The following is a 22,274-nucleotide window of genomic DNA, read 5'->3' on the forward strand; positions in this document are numbered from 1 at the left end:
TTCTAATTTCTTTTTTCTATATGAATTTAAGTATTCCACTTCATAAACTAAAACCTTAATTTAATCATTCATTCAAAGTCTTTAAAAAAAAATTTGCCAATCCCTTAAATTTTTATATATTTCATACCCTATTCCATCTACTCCTGCAGCTAAATCTATTTTTACTTGTCCAGATATGTTATCTAGCTCATTTAAAGAAATCTCCTTTTCCAAGTCTTATTTTATTTTTCAGTTAACTATTTCACATTCCATGTTTTTTTTTTTACTTCCTTCCTTTTTTCTTTAAACATTTATTGTACATATTGCACTACACTATTCATAATCTTTTTCCTGAGTTATTTTTATTTCTCCTTTTAAATGTTTTACTTTACTCATTACACTACCAATTTCCTTTACTAATCTGCCTAGTAACCCAATGATTCTTCTCTTTTTTATTGTAAAGATATCCTTACTTATATAACAATTCTTGTATTTTGTTCTTGATTTTTTTCATATAATTAATTTTCTTTGTGTAAGAATTAATATGACTGTAGAATACTGGACTCAACTGGATATAACTGCAAGAAACTAGAATGAGACTGGAATGAATGTCTTCATCTGTTAATTACCCAATATTGTGTTGAACAGGGGCCAGTCTCCTCTTTATGGGCCAAATCTTCAGAATAAAGTGTACTCACACTGTAGCTTGGTTAAGAATAATTTATTATATACAGTGGAGGGTGATGTCAACAATATCTAAATACCGTCTCCAATAACAGTGCAGATAAACTGAAATAGTCCTTAGCTTCTGCATTCATATTCTTCATATTCCTTTCCTCCTGGATAGTATAATTAATATTCTGGAATGCTGGATATTTGACCAGACTCCTGCACTCATACCTGGGTGTCTGTGCTGCATTTTCTTTCTGCATATCAGTCCAAATGAACTAACCAACTAAATGTGTCTGAAGTGTCTCCTAATAATATCAAAATCCTGTAAGCTTCTACAGACCTCTTTAGCCTTGGTTCCCAGGCCTTGTAAATCTGTTTGTTCTCAATGTACTGCACATTCTGTTCTTATCAGTATTCTTGACTGAAGGCTATTTTCACTGAAAGTGCATTCATTGAAGCTGTATGCACACTCTGAAGGCCTGCTTTAATATAACTGCATTTCTAGACTTATGCAAAGAAAATGCTTTATTTTTGTACATTTAAATGATAACTGATCTTACAACTCCTCCTGACGATACCTGAAGACACACAGGTATCTTATTTCTGTAGTTACTTAAAAATATGAAATATAAAATGAAGATTCAGGCCTAACATTACATTTTCATGTCTATGCAAGGTCTATTTTACTAACTGTATTGGATTTATTCCATGACAACTGTTTCTGAAATTACTGAAATCAAATTTACTTCTGTAATTACTTTATGAATGCATTAATATGGTCCGAAAAGGATACTATAATGATCACTAGAACTAATATAAAATATTTTATTCTTTACCTGGTAAATAAACTTGCAGTTTTAATTTTGACCACTAGATATCACTTGAGCATTTATGGTCTGTTTGGATTGATGATTAATGATAAAGTACAGTTTTGTACCTACCATAAATGTAGATGTTCGAAGATCCACATTGCTGCAGTCCTTACATATGGGTAGTCCGCTGTCCTCGGTCGGCCCGAATACCAAAGTATTAGGCTGACGTCAGTCATGGGCGCCCAGATCTGACATCAGAGCGTCAGGGTATAAAAGCGCATGACCGACGTCATATCCTCAGTCTTTTCTTGCCCCAGATGTCAGAAGGCCCTAAAAAGAAAGGCCACAGCCAAAAACAGGATACCTCCCAAAAACATGCCCAACAACAACCATCCCCAAACCATATAACCATGCCAAACTACAGAGGGAAGGAGGGAGGGTTGACTGCAGCAATGTGGATCTTCGAACATCTACATTTATGGTAGGTACAAAACTGTACTATGTTCTTCATCTCACATTGCTGCAGTCCTTACATATGGGTAGAATCCCAAAGCAGAGGTAAAGGGAGGATGGCAAAATCATAAAGCATTAGGGGCTGCTAGAATGCCCTGTAATATTGCAGTGGCAAATCCAGCCCTAGACTTAGAATAAAGAGGAAGTTGGTAATGCTTGGAAAAAGTATGTACTGAACTCCAAATGGCTGCTTCCAAAATATCTTTTGTAGCTACCCCCATTAGAAAGGCAGTAGAAGTGGCAGTAGTTCTAGTGGAATGAGGTCCGATTCCAGCCGGAATCTCCTTACCATGATGGGAATAACAGAAAGAAATACAAAACCCAATCCATTTAGAAATATTTTGTTTTGAAACAGGTTTCCTGAGAACCCAAAGCAAAAGAAACAAACAACTGCTGAGACTGTCTGAACCCCTTGGTTCTGCTCAAATAATAACGTAACTGCCTGTGAATATCCAAAGTATGCAAAATCTTCTCCCCTTTATTTTGAGGGTTTGCATAAAAAGTAGGCAAATGAATAGTTTGGTTCAAGGTCACACTAGAAACCACTTTAGGCATAAAGGAAGGATTAGTACGCAAAGATACCCTATCCTCATGAAAAATCAGGAAAGGTTCCACTGCCATAAGGGCCTGTAATTCAGAAACCCTTCTTGCAGAGGTAATGGCCAACAAAAAAGCAGTCTTCCATGATAAATACTTTAACTCGGCAGTAGCTGCAGGCTCAAAAGGTTGTAGAGTAAGCTTTTCCAACACAAAATTGAGATCCCAAGCAGGAGTAGGAGCTCATTGGGGTCTTATGTTCTTTGCCCTCTAAGAAATTGCTTAAACAAAGGATGGGAAAATAAAGGAGGGTCACAGTCATAGTGAGCAGAAATGGCTGCAGCATGAACCTTTATCGAGGAGAAAGACAAACCCTTGTCCAATAACTCAGTAAGATATTGAAGAGAAACACTTAAATCAGGCTTGGAAACATCAAAGTCCTTTGCTTTGCTCCAAAGAAAAAATCTCCTCCATTTATCAGCGTAAACTTTCCTTGTACTAGGCCTTCTGGCCTCCAAAATAACATTCAAAACTTGTTGTGGAAGCTGAGACCCTCCAGGGTCTAAAACAGAATATGCCAGGCTGTGAGATGCAGAGACTGAATCTTGACATTGAGGAAGTGATTGCCCTCCTGAGACAAAGATGCGGAATCAAAGGCAGAGGCCATGGAGGCTCCTGCCAAACTCCTCAGTAGTGGGTACCAGTGCTGTCGAGGCCAATCCGGCGCTATCAGAATCATGGATGGCTTGTCTATTCTGGCCTTCAGGAGTACCTTGGGAATGAGAGGCAGAGGTGGAAAGGCATAGACATGAAGATTGTTCCAACTGAATGATAGAGCATCCACCTTCCAAGCTGTGGGATGAAACATTTTTGTGCAAAACTTTGGCAACTGGTAATTTAGTGGAGAAGCGAACAGATCTATGTCTGGAGTCCCCATAACACTGTCAACTTTTGAAACACATGAGGATCCAGTTTCCACTCGTGAGGATCCACAATTTGTCTGCTCAACACATCCGCTAAGGAGTTCTGTGCTCCTGGTAGAAACCTTGCCTGAAGATTGAGGTGTAAACTGAGAGCAGTCTCCCACAAAATCATCGCTTGCCTGCAAAGAGGGTACGAATGGGTTCCCCCTTGCTTGTTGATGTACCACATGACAGTAGTGTTGTCTGTTTGAATCAACACCTGTCCTGGGTGAAGTAAATCCTTGAAAGCCATCAATGCAAATTGTACTGCTAACATCTCCTTCAAGTTGATATGCAAATGTTGAAGTCTGACAGGCCACGTGTCTTGCACCCATTTTCCATTGAGGTGTGCTCCCAGGCCTTGTCCGAGGCATCTGTCATTAGAATCTGACTCGCCTCTGGTCGGGTCACAGAGAGTCCCTTGTTTAGGTGACATTCCTGAGCCCACCACAAAAATTCTTTCTGAATGCAAGGTATTATCTGAATGACAGTGTCTAGATCTTGGCAGTGTTGTGTCCATACATTTTAAGATACCATTGAAGCTTCCTCATATGCAGTTTGGCATTGGGAAGCACCAGAATACAAGATGCCATGAACCCCAAGGCTTGAAGGACTGTCTTTGCAGTCAGCCTGGACTGTAGAGACATTTGATGGAAATAAAGAGAAAGGCTTCTTTGTTTGTCCGGGGTCAAAAAGGCCATCTGGGAAGCTGTATTCAGTCTCACACCCAGAAAGCACATGTCCTGAGAGGGTACTAGACTGGACTTTGTTTCGTTCACAGAATACCCTAGGCATCTTAACACTACCATCACATACTGTAGATGATGCAGAAGTTCGTCTTTGTGTTGTGCAATAATAAGGCAATCGTCCAAATAAGGATAAATCTGTATTCCTTTTAACCTGAAAAAAGCTATCACTGGAGCCAGAACCTTTGTGAACACTCTGGGCGCAGTAGATAAGCCAAAGGGCAATGCAGAGAACTGATAATGTAAATTTCCAGCCCGAAAGCGCAGGTACCTCCTGCAACTGGGCCTGATAGGAACATGAAGATAAGCCTCTTTGAGATCCAGAGTTACCATCCAATGATCTTTTCCCAACAGAGGTAAAAGCTGTTGTAACGTCAGCATTTTGAACTTTGGAATGTCCAGATAAGTGTTGAGGATAGATAAATCCAAAATCGGTCTCCACGTGTTCCCTTTCTTTGGTACTAGAAACAGGCGAGAATAAAATCCTAGTCCCATTTCTGACAGAGGAACTGGCTGTATAGCTCCTATTTGAAGAAGTAAAGAAATCTGCTTGTGAGCCTCTATCCTTTGCCGAGGAGGAACGTCTGGCATGCCTTTGAAAGGAGGCAAAGTATGGAAATAGAACTTGTAGCCTCGGTTTATAATGTCCAATACCCATTTGTCCTGGGTGACTAAAAGCCAGTTTTGCTTGAAGAGTGCTAATTTTCCTCCCAAAGGAGCTGCCAGGTAAGAAGAATCTGGCAGCTGAAAATGCAGGTCATTGGGCCTGTTTACGAAAGGACTGGCCCCTGCCTTCACCTGCAGATTGTGCAGGTGAACTCCAAGTTCTAGGCCTGAATGTACTGTGAGCTCTGCCCCTGCCACGTCTAGATCTACCCCTAGACTGAGAATCAGAAGAAGGGTAGGTCCACCCCTTAGTAGGCCAATTTCTACTAAACTTTGGAGGTTGCACCTGCAAAAAATCTTTAACAGTCTGCATAGACTTAGCCTTGTCTTCCATTTCTTCAAAACCGACTCCACAGGGGGACCAAACAAAACTTCAGACTGTAAAGGGGCATCCAGAATTCTAGTTTTAACATGCTCAGACAAATTCTGATCCTTAAGCCAGGCGTGCCTACGAAGAACTGATCCAGTGGCAGCCACCCTAGAAGAGGCCTGTACAGCATCAAAACCACACTGCAAAGAATGCTTACCCACCTGTTCAGAGACATGTACTAAATCCTGCAATTCTTTACACTCTATGCCCTCTGCCAAAGCATCCACTTTAGATTTTAGCTGAGAAAGGAGGAAATTCTGATACTTCAACATATGAAACTGGCAATTTAAAGCCCTCATTGCTAAAGTAGAAGAGGTATACACCTTCTTACCCCATCTATCCAAAGCTCTAGCTTCCTTATCTAGAGGAACCGGATTCTTTACAACAGAAGCTCTAACACCCTTAGGCCCCTGACTAATAGTCTCTGGGTCCGCCCTAGGACTCTTATACAAATATTTATGAGCCTCAGGCACCCTGTAATACCTGTCCGGTTTAACTGGCGCAGGAGGCAAAGAATCTGGATTAAGGGAAGCCTCGGAGAAAACATCTTGAACAACATCCAAAACAGGAGGTATAGCCAAGGGTCTATGCTGTGGTAAAACAAGAATTCCCTAAGCCTCTTCCGTGAATCAGAGAAATCCTGTCCTTCCCACTTAAAATGCTCCCTCATGGAATGCAGAGTTTCTGAAAATGAAAAATCCTCTGGAGGAGAAGCAGAAGGAGTGGAATCCTCTGCATCAGAATCCGAATAAGGGGGAAAATCTTGAATATCTTCAGCAGAAGAGTCTGAGTCGTCTGAGGCCTGATCCAAACTTTCCAACTCTGGCTCCACCCTGGGCCTCTTATCAGGAGGGGGCATAGAACCTCTAATTAAAGAAATCAAATCTTCTGCCATTTTAAGCATGTGCTTTTTAGGCACAGACCCTGAAGTACCTGGAGGACACCAGAGGAAGGCAAAACAGACCTGCCCTTAGAAGAAGCCTTAGAAATAGTAGCAGAAGGCCTAACCACCTTAGGCATAGAAGGGAGAACAGTAACCTGAGAGGCCCCTTCAGCTTGACCTGACTCCTGTGAGGCCACATCCTGCAATATCAAAGTTTCCCCCTGAGACTCAACAGAAACTTCAGCCGGATCCACCTGCTCCACTGCAGCTTCTGCAGGACCGGCGTCCGAAACGGACGAATCAACCTGTCTAGGTTTCAAGGATTTGTCTTTGTGCTTCTTCGTGGAAGCGGGCATCGGAGGATCTGACGGCATATTATAATTACACCGCCAAAGACTAACCTAGCACAATCTAACCTTCTTTTTATAGTGCGCTTATTAAACCTAGCACAAAACCGACACACCGACTACATGGTGGTCCGTCCCAAACAAGGAATGCAAAGAGAGTGATAATCCCTATGCGGTATCTGTTTCCCACAAGAAATACAATTATTCACTTTTTCTGACATCCGGAATTAACTGAGGCAAGAAAAACAAAATATTCCCCAACGGGTACTTAACCCAACTTGGTTTCGGTCTGAAACTCAGAATCGAAAATTTCAGAACGCCGAACGGCACTTGCAACGCTGCTTCTGCATCGGACCATGCGGCAAAAAAGACTGAGGATATGACGTCGGTCATGCGCTTTTATACCCTGACGCTCTGATGTCAGATCTGAAACCCATGACCGACGCCAGCCTAATACTTTGGTATTCGGGCCGACCGAGGACAGCGGACTACCCATATGTAAGGACTGCAGCAATGTGAGATGAAGAACATCTGGGGAAGTCTTTAATGTGTTGTAACTGGTAAACTCTCTTTTTTACACTTATAATATATGTATATTGAAGCAGTAATTACCATATACTGTATTAACTCGTTTCTATAAATTTTCAGCTAGATTTGTTACTAATGATTCCTTCTATTTACCATTTTCATTTCTATGTGCTGTAATAGATGTTTGCCTTTTAAACTTGTGTCTTAAATATTCTGTAAATATCTCTGTGCTGTAATAGTAGAAGTATCTTTACTAAAACCCATACATTATGTATTTCAAATCTATACTTTTGCATACCCTGTTAGAGTATTTTAACTTTCTGTCTAATGTACAATAATTATGTAAGGTGCACTGTATTCTGTAAATTAATTGAACAATTAAGCCTGACTTGTTATGCCTTGAGTATATTAAATAACTATTACTACTTACTCTTTAGATAACTTACCTTAAGCCTGTTACAAATAATTCTGTCACTTTACCCTTAAAACTAATGACTAAATCATGTGAAGTATGATGTAATTTTATGTTGTAAACTGTCTATTAATTATGCAACTGAAATCTGACTGAAATGTACTATACTGAACTCACAAATGAGTATGAATGTCATACCCTGCAACCTGACTGAAAATTACATTAAAGTGATACTCATTTATACTGAATATCTAAAATAGCTGTGTATAGATCATATACTCCGAAAGGTAACTAAACTAATACTAAAGGAATACTTTTTCTGCCAGTTTTATCTGAGCACAGATAAACTGAAATCTGGTAAATGTTATTTTTTGAAAACCAAACTACAAAAGCATGAACTGAAATCTGGTAAATGTTCTCATCTGGAAACTAAATTATTACTAGAGGAATACCGTTTTCTGTCAGTATCAAGTGAACACTGATAAAAACATAAACTAAAAAAATAGTACTGTTATGCCAATGTTTACATAAAAACATTTGCATACTTGCTTTAATTCTAATCTGCATAAATGTACATCTGTTGTATACACATTTTAACTTTAAAATTTTAGATAACTGAAACATATTTAAACTGAAAACTAGTACTACTATACAATTATCTGAAAATATAAAAAAAAAATGTGCATACTTGTTTTAACTCTAATTTGCATAAATGCACACACTGTTGTATACACTTTTTAACTCTAAAAAACACTTTTGTTTAGATAACTGAAACACATTTAAAAAAATTGAAGGCTTGTCTTTCTGAAGCTACTTGAGTTATGCACCACAGTTCTTGCTAAGTTTAGGTCTTACTCTGCATTGTCCTAGTCACTGCTGAGGTATTGGAAGGGCATCCCTAGAGTCCTCTGAATATTGCAGTACCCCTTTATGAGTTTCTTGTACACTTAGGCCTTCCAAGCCTCCCCTTTCCCATCTCCTGTGCAAGGTGGGGTGGCTGATGTAATATTTTTCTTGACTATAATTAAACGTGCATTCTGAAAAATCAACCTGGAAATTATTTAAATACTCTGATACTGTGGTTTTTTGTAGCAATATCTGCAAAGCAGTAAAAGGTCCTTAAAATAACATTTCAGCTTTAACAATTATGAACTAATAGCATTGCTTGTTGACCTGACTTTATTTTGCATTTTTCTGCATGAAATAAACATACAGTGTCTATAAAAAGTTTACACAGCCCTGTTAAAATGCCAGGTTTTTGTGATATAAAAAATAAGACCACAATAAATCATTTAAAAACTTTTGCTACCTTTAATATGACCTATAACCCATACAATTCAATTGAAAAACAAACAGATCTGTTAGGGGAAAAAATATAAAAAATAAAAAAAGTGCACTAAGTTGGTTGCATAAGTGTGCACACCTTTAAACTAATACTCTGTTGAAGCACCTTTTGATTTAATTACAGCATTCAGTCTTCTTGGGTAGGAGACTATCAGCATGGCGCATCTTGACTTGACAATATTTGCCCATTATTCCTTGCAAAAGCGCTCCAAATTTGTCAGATTACAAGGGCATCTCTTGTGCACAGCCCTCTTCAGGTTGCCCCACAGATTTTCTATTAGATTTAGGCCTGTGGTCTGGCTGGGCCATTCCAAAACTTTAATTTTCTTCTGGTGAAGCCATTTTTTGTTGATTTGGATGTATGCTTGGGATCATTGTCGTGTTGAAAGGTAAAATTCCTATTCAACTTCAGCTTTCTAGCAGATGCCTGAAGGTTTTGGGCCACAAGTGACTGGTATTTGGAACTGTTCATAATTCCCTTCACCTTGACTAGACCCCCAGTTCCAGCTGAAGAAAACCAACCCCAAAGCATGATACGGCTACCACCATGCTTCACCGTGGGGATGGTGTTCTTTTGGTGATGCAAAGTTTTGTTTTTGCGCTTAACATACCTTTTGGAATTCTGGCCAAAAAGTTCAACCTTGGTCTCATCAGACCATAATACATTTTCCCACATGCGTTTGAGAGACTTAATGTATTGTTTTGCAAATTTTAACTGGGTCTGAATGTTTTTCTGGTTAAGAAAAGGCTTCTGTGTTGCAACCCTACCCATAGCAGAGACATATGGAGAATATGGGAGATTATTGTCACATGTAGTACACAACCAGTACTTGCCAAAAATTCCTGCAGCTCCTTCAGTGTTGCTGTAGGTCTCTTGGCAGCCTCCATGACCAGTTTTTGTCTTGTCTTTTCATCAATTTTGGAGGGATGTCCAGTTTTTTGCCATGTCACTGTTGTCCCATATTTTCTCCACTTTTTGATGACTGTATTCACTGTGTTCCATGGTATATCCAATTTTGTAGAAATTTTTTTTCGCCCTTCTCCTGACTGATACTATTCAACAATGATATCCCTTTGATGATTTGTACATTCTCTGTGAACCATGGCTTTTGCTGTAGCAGGCATCTGAGTAAATGTCAGGAAAATCCTACTAGGACAGCTGGACTTTATTTTGGGTTAATCAGAGCATCTTTAATTGATGGCAGGTGTGTACTCAAGAAGACTGAATGCTGTAATTAAATCAAAAGGTGCTTCAACAAAGTATTAATTTAAGGGTGTACACACTTGTGCAACCAGCTTATTGTACATTGTTTTATTTTTATATGTTTTACCCTAAGAGATGTGTTTGTTTTTCAATTGAATTGTACAGGTTATATGTCACATTAAAGGTGGGAAAAGTTTTGAAATTATTTATTGTGGTCTCATTTTTATATCACAAAAACCTGGCATTTTAACAGGGGTGTATAAACCTTTTATATCCACTGTATGCTAACAAACTCTTGCAAGTCTTTAAGTAAACTGATAATGTACTGTAGTGAGCTAGGCAAATACTACTAACAAATACATTTTTGCAAGTCTGTAACTGAACTGATAATGTACTACAGTGAAATGGAAAGGCTGTAACTTTATTATTAAATCAAATGGAAACAACAGTCTCATTGTTTTTTCTGTCATAATCTCAAATGAAACTAAAGAAGTAATCCAACACTGTGTTAATATTTTAACATTTTTTGCATGTCTGCACCTCTATAAAATTAATCTTAACTGTTGAAATTTATGCGCTTACTCTGTGACCCTCAGGTCATAATTTACAAAATAATTTCTTCAGTGTGTAGGTCTCTCCGTTTCTTTACATTTCACTCTTTCCTTAAACTGATGTCATTTAACTTTTTTAGTACTATTGAACGCAGCAAAGATTTATTATTAGTGCCTGTACTTTTTTTGGATAAATATTAAGAACTGTTGGTGTATAAAACTGTCACTAATAATATTAAGCTGATCTTTAGAATACTGTTTTATGTCATACAGCAATGTGTCTAATTCAGCTCACTGAGCTGACCTGTAATCTGAAAACTCAGTCATTTAAGTCCATGTCTCTAGTGTGCTTGGTAAAATGCAATTTCTGCACAAAATATATACAGTCTTGAACAGTTTACATGTATACATTCATTACTAGAGTTGAACTGATCTGATAATGGAACTTTACTTGTATGTCCTGTATACAAGTATGTGAAGTTTCTTAACAAGAGGTTTAAACTTGTGGCTTTAATGACACATAATATTTGTGATGCACTCTTTTCTTGCATGGGATCTGAACTTTTGACTGTACTGTTACTTTTAAAATGTAGCACTGACTTTAAATTTTACATTCTGAAAACTATCAAAGCATTATTTAATATCTGTTAATACTATTATGCCTCTCTACCAAGATATTATTTATGCATTGCAACACTTTACTACCATAATGTAAAGGTCTTAATGCCTGCTAAACAAAACAACAACACAAAAATTCATTTGCCAGAGCTGTAACTGTAAACCCTTTATTCTGTGAAGTAACCTGACTCTCATTTATGGTACACTATACACAACATGTGCTTCCAGAATGATAAATACTAGTCTGAAAAGTGTTAACAAGTTTTTTTTTCTTACTGGCAATTTCTAGTCTTTTTTTGAAAATGTGGCAACTTGACTGTCTGCACTTCAGCTGTGGCAGATGAACTGGAATTTATTTTATTTTTGCACCAATCCAGACTGATACTATTGTACCAATCTAGACTGATACTATTGCACCAATCCAGACTGATACTATTGCACCAATCCAGACTGATACGATTGCACCAATCCAGACTGATACTATTGCACCAATCCAGACTGATACTATTGTACCAATCCAGACTGATACTATTGCACCAATCCAGACTGATACCATCTCCTCTTGCCTGACCTCCATTAAAGTCTATTATACCTATTTCCTGTTGCTTTGTTTTATCTCTATGTATTCTACAGAAGAAGCTCTCTTCTAATGGAACCAATATATTAATAAACCTTCTGTTGCTTTGATCCTTCTCTGTGCATTCTACTGATAAAGTACATAACCTACACAACCTAAATATGTAAAAAAAAATGTGGATCTGTTTTTAAAATATTTTTACTTATGTCTGATAATAATTGTATCTCATAAATGTTATAATTTAATTGTTATGTAATTATTGTACTTGCTTTGGAGCTTTTCTCCCCGGGCCTCCGCTGAAAAGGGATATATATCCAGTCAGACTATCCCGGTCAACAAATGTAAAATAAATAAAATAAATACATTTTTAACACATACATCTATGTGTTCCTGTTGTAACCATTTTTTTTATAATTCTGTACATTGGCATAATCTACTGCACACACACTTCTACAAGTGTCATTTGTGTACCCTACTGTACATTCTGTAGCATTTTTATTTTTACTAACGTATAAAACAACATGTAAGGCTGATGACATGTCTATACCTAGTACAGAATTGTTATACACAGAAGTGATCACTGCTGTAACCTTAGACCCTTTAAATTCTGATATAGCTGCACTCTGTGCAGTAACTGAGACCTGGTTTAAGGCTCCAGAGAGCACCCCTGTAATACCAGGCTACAACTTTTATCACACTTTTCGGCCACCAAACCAGGACCGAAACACTAAAGGTGGAGGAGTGTCAATATTCACCAAGGATATTCACACCACCAGGCTAGTTGGCCAACACAATGTGTCTGAAATTCTCCAAGTGCAACTAACACTAGATAAGACTGCAATCCAAATTGTAACTTGCTACAGATCCCTCACCATGCCCCAAGATTCTCACTACACCTTTGTAAACATACTGGAAAATATTAAGATAGAACCAAACACCCTAATATTCGGTGATTTTAACTACCCTGCCATTAACTGGGAAAACTACTCATGTCCCAACACCTTTGCGCAACGGTTCTTGGAATTCATAAATTCCAACGCCCTGGATCAACTAATCCATAGTCCCACCAGGGGCTCCAATATCCTAGACCTGGTCATTACCAACATGGGAAATCAATGCTCCATACCTATGGTCACCCCCTCATTAGTCAGGTCTGACCATAAGCTAATCACCCTTAACATCCACATCCCACCCCCACCTGCCAGTAAAGAAACCACCATAAAAAACTTCTCCAAAGCCAACTTCATGCTACTCAAGTCAGAAGTGATAAACTTCATGACACCCATGCAGACGGGAACTGAAAGTTCAACTGCTGAATCCTACACTAAGGCACTGTACGAGCACATCCACTCATGCATGAATTGTGCCATCCCAAATAGAACCAAAATGCTCTCATCCAAAAAAAGGAAGCCAATCTGGTGGTCCCCTGCCATAAACAAACTTTACAACAAAAGGAAGGAACTTTTGCAGAAAAGAAGAAAATCCCAAGATGCAAAAAACTCCCTTACTAGCCTCAGTAAGAAACTGAGATGCCTCATAAAATCCTCCAAAGCTAGTTACGAAAATAAAATTGCCAAAGATTCCAAAGACAACCACAAAGCATTCTATAACTATGTCAAGAATCTAAATGGCAATGCTCAGATCTGCTGTGAGCTAAAACAGAATGGCATTAAATATACTGATCCGAAGGATATTGCCAATATCCTGGCAGATCGATTCAGTGCCAACTTCACCCCCCTCTCACCCCCTAAATGGCTCATCTCAATACCGGAAGATTGCCAAATCCCAGTAATAATGGCCACACAGGTATGAAACGCACTCTCTAAAGCCAAGAATACAGCATCCATGGGACCAGATGACATCCCGGGCTGTGTACTACATGAACTACAATATGAACTGGTACCTCACCTAAGTATCATGTTTAATCATAGCCTCACCTCAGGTTTTGTGCCCACTGAGTGGCACAGAGCTACAGTTATCCCAATCCACAAGGGGGGATCCACCTTGGATCCCGGAAACTACCGTCCCATCAGTCTGACAAGCCTTATCTGCAAGGCCATGGAGCGTATTATCATGGAACTTATAAACAAAGACATTGGCAACCTTCAAACACTGGACCCCACCCAGTTTGGGTTTGTGAAGGGACGATCTTGTCTCCTGAACCTGATTGACTTCTTTGAATCAGTCTCCAGAGCCATGGACAAGGGTAAGGTGGTCCACACAGCCTATCTAGACCTTGCCAAGGCCTTTGACACCATCCCCCACTCTGGAATCATAGATAAACTTACTAAGTTGGGCATTAATCCCTATTTCACCCAATGGGTTGCTAAATGGCTTACTGATAGAACCCACACTGTAAAAGTAGCCGACTCCAAATCCAGCTCCAGATAAGTGACAAGTGGAGTACCTCAGGGTTCAGTCCTGGGTCGCTCTTGTTTGGCATCTACTTCTCTGAAGTACAGGTCAACACTAAGGGACTCTAGCTAACAAAGTTTGCAGATGACTGCAAACTGGGAGCCATTATTGAATCCCCAAATGATGTGGATACTCTACAAAAGGGCCTTACAGAAACAGATGCTTGGTGCCAGAGCTATGGGCTCAAGCTCAATGCCAAGAAATGTATTGTTATCCCCTTTGGGAAAAAACATGTATCTATGAATTACCATATAGGTGGCAGTACACTAAACACAGAAAGTGTGATAAGAGACTTAGGGACACAGGTGGACAGTGGTCTCACCTTCGATAACCACATCGCCACAATAGTCAGGAAATCCTTCTATGTGGCACACCTCATCATGAAGGGCTTTTCATCCAGAAAAAAGGAGGTCATTGTCCCACTGTACTCATCCCTCATTAGACCCATTATAGAATACAACACCCCATTTGGTATGTACCGCTCAAGACATCTGCAACAACTCGAAAGGCCTCAGAAATACCTCACTAAAAGAATTACAGGCCTAAAGCAGATGCCCTACGCTGACCGCCTTAAAAAACTCCAGCTATACTCTGTCGCATATTGTCTACTCAGAGGCGATCTCTGCTTAACATACAAGGCCATGTCAAACCCAGAGCTGTTGGACATGCTACACTTAAAGAAATCCCAATCCCTCAGAGCTACACGCTCCAGGGATCTAAACCTTGTCATCACAATAAACAAAACATGCTGGATGGATAGGTTCCTGACCCAGAGACTCCCCAGACTCTGGAATAGATTGCCCATACATGTCAAGCAGAGTGCCTCTTTGGATCTCTTCAAGAGGAACCTTGACGATTGGATGGGAGAAAGGAAATTCACCCCAGGGATCACGTCAGTCGCCCTGCTAGACAGGGGTCCAGGAAAGTAAATGTGGGAAGAAATAGCCAGGGAATTGTTATGGCTAGGCTTGTATAGGCCCTAGGGCTGATAGCCTAGTACCAACCTATGAACCTATGAACTCGTGTTCTCTAGTAGAGCTCTATTTGTAATTGAAATTGATGTGTCTGTATTAATCACTACATTATTTCAGTTTTTTTCTGTAATCTGGTTTCGTGTTCGACTGGCATGCCCTTTTTAGATAAGCTGAAAATAATTTTTATAGAACTAGCAACAGCACTGACGAGCTATGGTATGTGTTTCTTCTTTAGTTTGCCCTGAAACACTGGTAATAACATTGACTTCCACTGAAGTTTGTATATCATTTATGCTGGTGTTTACTTTATCAAACTCTGCACTTTGATCTCTCTTATCCCCCCTCAGTGCGATATTTACACTATCTTCTGAAAACAATAAACTAGAATTTATAATATTCAGAACATCTGGATTTGAAATAATGAGAACTTGATACATTGCCAATGTTTACTTTGTATTTTGTTTGAAAATTGCATGTTACATACACTGACGATGTTGACATCTGTATCTACAATACGCCGACATAACTCTGTATTTTGAACTACATGTAAACTAGAATTTATTACATTCTGAACATCTGCATTTGAAATAACATGAACTTGAGACATTGCAAATATTTGCTTTATGTTTGGTTTGGAAATCTGCATGTTTCATACGCTGCATTCATGTCTGTGTCTGCAATACTTTACTTTGTATTTTGAATTACATGTAAACTAGAATTTATTACATTCTAAACATCTACATTTGAAATAATATTTACTTGAGACATGTTTGGTCTGGAAATCTGCATGTTGTGTACAATGACTGTGTTTGTGTCTGTTTCTGCAATACTGCATCTTAACTCTGCATGTTGAATTACATGTGCTGTAGCATTAATACTGATTTATGAAGGCTGTAAACAAGAACTTGTATTATTTAAGTCTGAAACCATACTGATAGAAGCTGACTCATTCTGTGAATCTGTTGACTTATTTATTGCAGTCTGCTTGTGAGATTTAATCCTTCTGCATGTAGAACGATTTAACCTCTCTGAACTAAAAAACTTGAAATTTAAATTAACATTTCTGCATTTCTGGAACTCAGGTTGTAAACTGCTTAACCCATTTTTTTTTACTTCAAACTGCACATTTACTGGTGCATTTACTGTAGAAGTATTGCTTGACATATTTATACTATTTACATTTATTGATGTATTTCAACCTTTCTGAGATTTACTCTCTGACTTGGCTAGAACATGCATTGTAACAAAAAGGAATGCTCATATAAGGAAAGTTAAAGTTGCTTGAAGTAGTTGGCCTGATATAGCTTTTTTAAACTCAGTTTTAAGGATTTTTTTGGAATTGTGACATCACACTGGAAACTTGAAAGTCTGTTGTCTGCTTTGGAGATGGTGAAGTTTTCTGATATGATGCTGCAGGTGTTAACTTGATAATCCCCTGGATTCTCAAAAGCTTGCATGGAGTGCAAGATGAGTGCAGGAGCTCACGCAGGCAATATGTCTGCCGTGCGATCCAGGAACAGCCAGCAGGAGTGTGCATGAGAGCTCCAATACTAATCTTGCACGGACTAAGCCCTGGTATGCAAATCACCTAATTTGCAGGAGAACTCCATGCAAATGAGGTGATTATTTTTCAATCCAGGAAGCTTGCAATAGTCCGTGCAAGACTAGTGCAGTCTGCAGAAATGTACTCGGTTAGTAACCGAGTACATTTCTGCAAATTCCAAAACGGAGCTATGACAGCTCCAAATAAAGACCGCATATCATTGAGGAAGCATGCCGATGGCCAAGTATAAGGCCATTGACATTGCAAACTGTTTAAAAAATAAAAAATCAACTTTTATTTTTTTTTCACCAATCTCGGCTGTTTAAGCATAGGGCAGCGGCACGCAAATGGAATCTGGGGGAAAATAAGAAAAAAAAATTAAAATGACCATTCTAACTAAAAGCAGTATTCTGCCATGCAAGTCAATGGCAGGCATAAGACAACCTGACCAGAGAGTAATGGTTGCTAAGGGGGAGGCTCAGTGTGGGACATGTAACTATGCATTAGCAGGTAATCCTATGCAAATGAGGGGAAGGATAGTTAATCCCAGATTTCCCCAGGGTGTGAGGCAGGTCCCAAGAGTATGAGAGTATAAATAGCTGGGTGCGAGACTAGGATATAGATGACATCATGGAGGGGTGTGTCAGGCATATACTGTAAGTGGATTGGAGCCCTGTAGCTCAGGATTGCTCCTAGCTTAGCACAGCTAAGCTAGAGGTGTGTCCAAACCTGCCTAGCACTCTTTACAAAGTGTAAGTGGGTGTGCGTGCCGTGCACCAGGTTTTACAGGAAGAAAAAGGAAGTTAAACCAGGAAATAGCAGCTTTGTGTACATTTGAGCACTCCATTTGTGCAGCATGCACACGGGCTTAAACAGGGAGGCAATGGGAAGGGAAAACAGCAGTAGAAAGTTAATCAAGGCGAACTGGCTTAGCTGGCAGGTGAATTGTATCAGATCAACCAATTACAAAGACAGCAGACCAGACCAGCCCAGAACACTACTATAAACTAAGCAAACACCTTCCCCTCTGTTTTTTCCACACACTACATCACTGGTGTATACAAGCAGGGAAATTTTAACAAACAAACCTACAAAATGAGAAGGGTTGCAGCAGGCAACATAGAACAACATGTGCAAGAGGCTGAGGGTGGTGAGGATGTGAATGCTGCCAAACAACCCACTGTAAGGAGACAGAGAAGAATGTACAGACCCAGGGTAACCTACCAGGGGCTACATGAGCTGGAGATAGTGGAGCACTATAGGATGGACAGAGACCTCCAACAGCAAATTGATGAGCTGTGCTGGCCACACCTGACACACCAAACTGACCAAGGGGAACCCATCCCAGTGGACACCAAGGTATGTGTAAGCCTAGGTATACTAGCCACAGGTACCTCTCAAAGCACAACTGGGGATATCATGGGGATCTCACAGGCATCAGCATCCAGAGTATTCCACCAGTTCCTGGATGCCATGGCAGCACATGCCAGTGAGCATGTATAGTTCCTTTTGACCAGCAATATGTAACTCTCCCACCAAATAGCAGTATACCCTGGGGTAGTGAGTGCTATAGACTGCATGCACATAAGCATCAAAGCACCACCCGGTGAGCAGGGTAGGGCCTACATCAACCGCAGGGGCATTCCCTCCATCAACTGCCAGGTCATATGTGATGCCCAGGGCATTGTAATGAATGTGTGTGCTGGCGGACCTGATAGCTATGATGATTCACACATATGGCATCTGACGCAGCTGTACCACAGATTTGCCAATGTGGACATCCCCTACGGTCACCTAGTGGGGGATGCTGGGTACCCATTGGAGCCGTGGCTGATGACACCCATCAGAAATGCACACACACCTGAACAACAACACCATAATGAGGCACACACACAGACCAGACATATAACAGAGCATGTGTTTGGGATGCTCAGGTCATGGTTTCGGTGTCTGGAAACATCAGTGGAGCCTTGCAGTACTCACCAGCTACATGTGCCCAAATTGTTATGGTATGTGCTATGCTACACAATATGATCCTGTGGAAACAGCTGTAGCTGGAACAGCATGGGGCAGGGCCACACAACCCCCCCACCAATGCCAAGGCATGTACAGGCACAGAGTGACTCAGAGGAAGAACAACCTGAGCCTGCCCCTGTAGGCAGAAGGAGGCATGCCCAGTATGACCTGGCCTTGGCAAAGAGGCAACGCATAGCACATGCACTGACACAGTAGGGACCCAGGGAATGACACCTCTCTCTGACTCACACAGACAGTAAAAGGGATGCCAAACATGACACTACCTGTGCTCAACCATGTATAGGGAGTGTGCTATGTGCATCTGTCATAGGCAGCCCTCCAGCACCACCCTCAAGTCTGGCTCATCCTCAAGGTAAATCAATCAACCTACCAACTGCCAAATGGAGTAGAATGTGTTGTTATCTGTAGCTATGGTATGGATGTGAGCATGCAATGGAATTGGGTGAGTGAATGTTATGGCAGCAGACAGTAGACACCCATAGTGGCACCATGACATCTGTAACACATACTGGAATCACCACAGTAGCCAGCACTACACAGGGTGACAAAACCCACTGCAGTAAATGGGCTGAGTGACATGTGTGTCCATAAGACCCACACATGCCAGTCAGGAAGATGCACATACCCAACAACAGTTTCAGTCAGCAGGACAGGTGTAGACAAACACAAACAAATGCTGTACTATGGCCTCTGAATGAATGAGCCATATGGGTAACCCCTCCCCCAGGTCTACACAGACAGACTACAGCAGGCCAGGCAGTTGAATGTATGTTGTGAAGGCTAGGAAGTCAGAAACTAATATGTAGGCAATTAAAGCACTGATATGCCTCTAGCCAGCACGATTGGTAAGACTACAGACTGAAATGGAGTACCTGACATATCAGTACAGTCCTAGCAAATGTATACAAGTGTCAGGTGTGCCCCCCCCATCCTACTTACACTTATAGTAACAGTCAGGTGTCCCCCCCACTCTTGTATAGAAATGCAGAAACAATCAGGTGTCCCCCCTGCTATGCAGAAATGTAGCAACAGTCAATGCCAAATGACTGATGGATACCCTGCAGAGACAGCATGCTACCTGTCAGTGTACAACACAAAGGTCAGCACTGCGGTACAAACTACCTGGACTTGATCCACACATGCAATACAGATGGCCATACTGGGCATGCTCCCACACTTAGAGGAATGAAGACAATGTCAGTCAACAACATACTGAAGGGTCATACTGGGCATGATCACACACTTAAACACATGAAGGCCATATCTGCAAACACCAGTGCACCAGACATATCTGGCAGTCACAGTTCTTGGTGCAGACACATGTCAGTATGCACCACTCCTACCTCTCACACACAGTGGATATGAATACAAACACATATGCAAGGACAACACACTATAATAAGCCAAAGGTAGCCGGACATGGATGTGTGGAAGAGGGTGACTGTGACAAGGAGCCATCCAGGCCTGTCCCACCCAGCACACAGCCACAGGGCTGCAAACACATCAGGTGCAGATGTCACTCACTGCAGATGCTAGCCACCAGTATCTGTCTGCATGACAGACTATGTGGTGCATGTGCCAGCTGTGCAACATGACTGTACAAGGAAGTAGTCATCTAGTTGCTGTATACACGTACCAGTGACATATGACCCCGTGTGTGCCCGCATGTGGCATGTCAACCCCTACATGAATGGGTTATGGCCCATGCACACACCTCCCTCCCGCATAGCAGTATTATGACAAGCCTGCTGAGGTCATCCAATGTGAAATACACATTTGGGAGAGCTGTAGCTCAGTAATCTCCATGGCACATCCCATAACTGCGTACTGCTGTAGTGATAAACTAGTTAGGTAGTAGTTCTAACCCCAGACTTAGCAATTGTGTGTGTGTGTGTGTGTGTGTGTGTGTGTGTGTGTGTGTGTGTGTGTGTGTGTGTGTGTGTCTGTCTGTCTGTCTGTCAGTCTCTGACTGTGGAGAGAGAAATGCTTTTTAGGCTACTCACACTCCGTACAATTCATATACTCAACTTTGGTAAGGCTGCTGATGTCACTCACCTAGAAATACACATCTGGGAAAGTCATAGTCCAGAAATCACTGTAGTGCATCCTGTAACTGCGTACTACTGTAGTGTGATAAAGTAATTAGGTAAGTGTTCTAACCCCAGACCTGACAACTGTGTGTTTGTGTGTGAACCTGTGTGTGTCTAATTGAGTAGAGAGCAATGCTTTTTAGGCTACTCACACTCCGTACAATTCATATACTCAGCTTTGGCAAGGCTGTTGATGTCACTCACCTAGAAATACACCTCTGGGAAAATCATAGCCCAATAATCTCCGTAGCGCACTATTTAACTGCATACTGCTGTAGTGTGATAAAGTAGTTAAGTAGGTGTTCTAACCCCAGACCTGGCAACTGTGTGTATGTAAATCTATGTGTGTCTGACTGAGTAGAGAGCAATGCTTTTTAGGCTACTCGCAGTCCATACAATTCATATATTTAAATTTGGCAAAGGCTGCTGATGTCACTCACCTAGAAATACACCTCTGGGAAAGTCATAGCCCATTAATCTCTGTAGTGCATCCTGTAACTGCGTACTGTTGTAGTGTGATAAAGTAGTTAGGTAGGTTTTCTAATCCCAGAATTGGCAACTGTTTGTGTGTGTGTGTCTGATTGAGTAGACCGCAATGCTTTTTAGGCTACTCACACTCGGTACAACTCATATACTCAACTTCGCCAAGGCTGCTGATATCACTCACCTGGGAAATTCCTAATCCAGTAATCTCCGTAGTGCCTTCTGTAACTGCGTACTGTTGGAGTGTGCTAAAGTAGTTAGGTAGGTGTTCTAACCCCAGATCTGGCAACTGTGTGTGTGACTGAGTACCGAGTAATGCTTTTTAGGCTGCTCACACTATGTACACATCATATACTCATCTTTGGCAAGGCTGCTGATGTCACTCGCCTAGGCATACACCTCTGGGAAGGGTGTAGCTCAGTAATTTCCATAGTGTGTCCTGTAACTGTGTACTGCTGTAATGTGATATTGTAGTTAGGTAGACGTTCCAACCCCCAGACTTGGCAACTGTGTGTGTGTTTGTGTGTGTGAATCTGTGTGTCTCCATCTGTCTTTGACTGAGTAGCAAACAATGCTTTTTAGGGTACTCACACTCCTTAGAATTCATATACTCAACTTTGGCAAGGCTGCCGATGTCACCCACCTAGAAATACACCTCTGGGAAGGTTATAGCCCATTAATCTCTGTAGCACATCCTGTAACTGCATACAGCTGTAGTGTGATTTTGAACTGTGTTAGGGTTCTATCTCCACCCACGGCAGTTCTGGATGTTTTGTGTGTGTTCAAATGTCTGTGCATGGAAGAATGCATTATAGGCTACTCACTTGCAATACATTTTGAATGCCCTACTTTGGCAATCCTGCTGATGTCATTCATTGTGAAATGAAACTTTGTGGAAAAGGGTCTGTAGTAATCCCTGTCATGTGACCCATAACTGATCCATGCTTTTTTGGGGGGTTTAAAAGGGGGTAATTATTGGGGGACCTTTGGTCAGGGGTTTTTTAAAAAAAA

The sequence above is a fragment of the Protopterus annectens genome, chromosome 17.part0 (assembly GCF_019279795.1).
Source record: "Protopterus annectens isolate FY-2018-M chromosome 17.part0, PAN1.0, whole genome shotgun sequence".
Classification (NCBI taxonomy): domain Eukaryota; kingdom Metazoa; phylum Chordata; order Ceratodontiformes; family Protopteridae; genus Protopterus; species Protopterus annectens.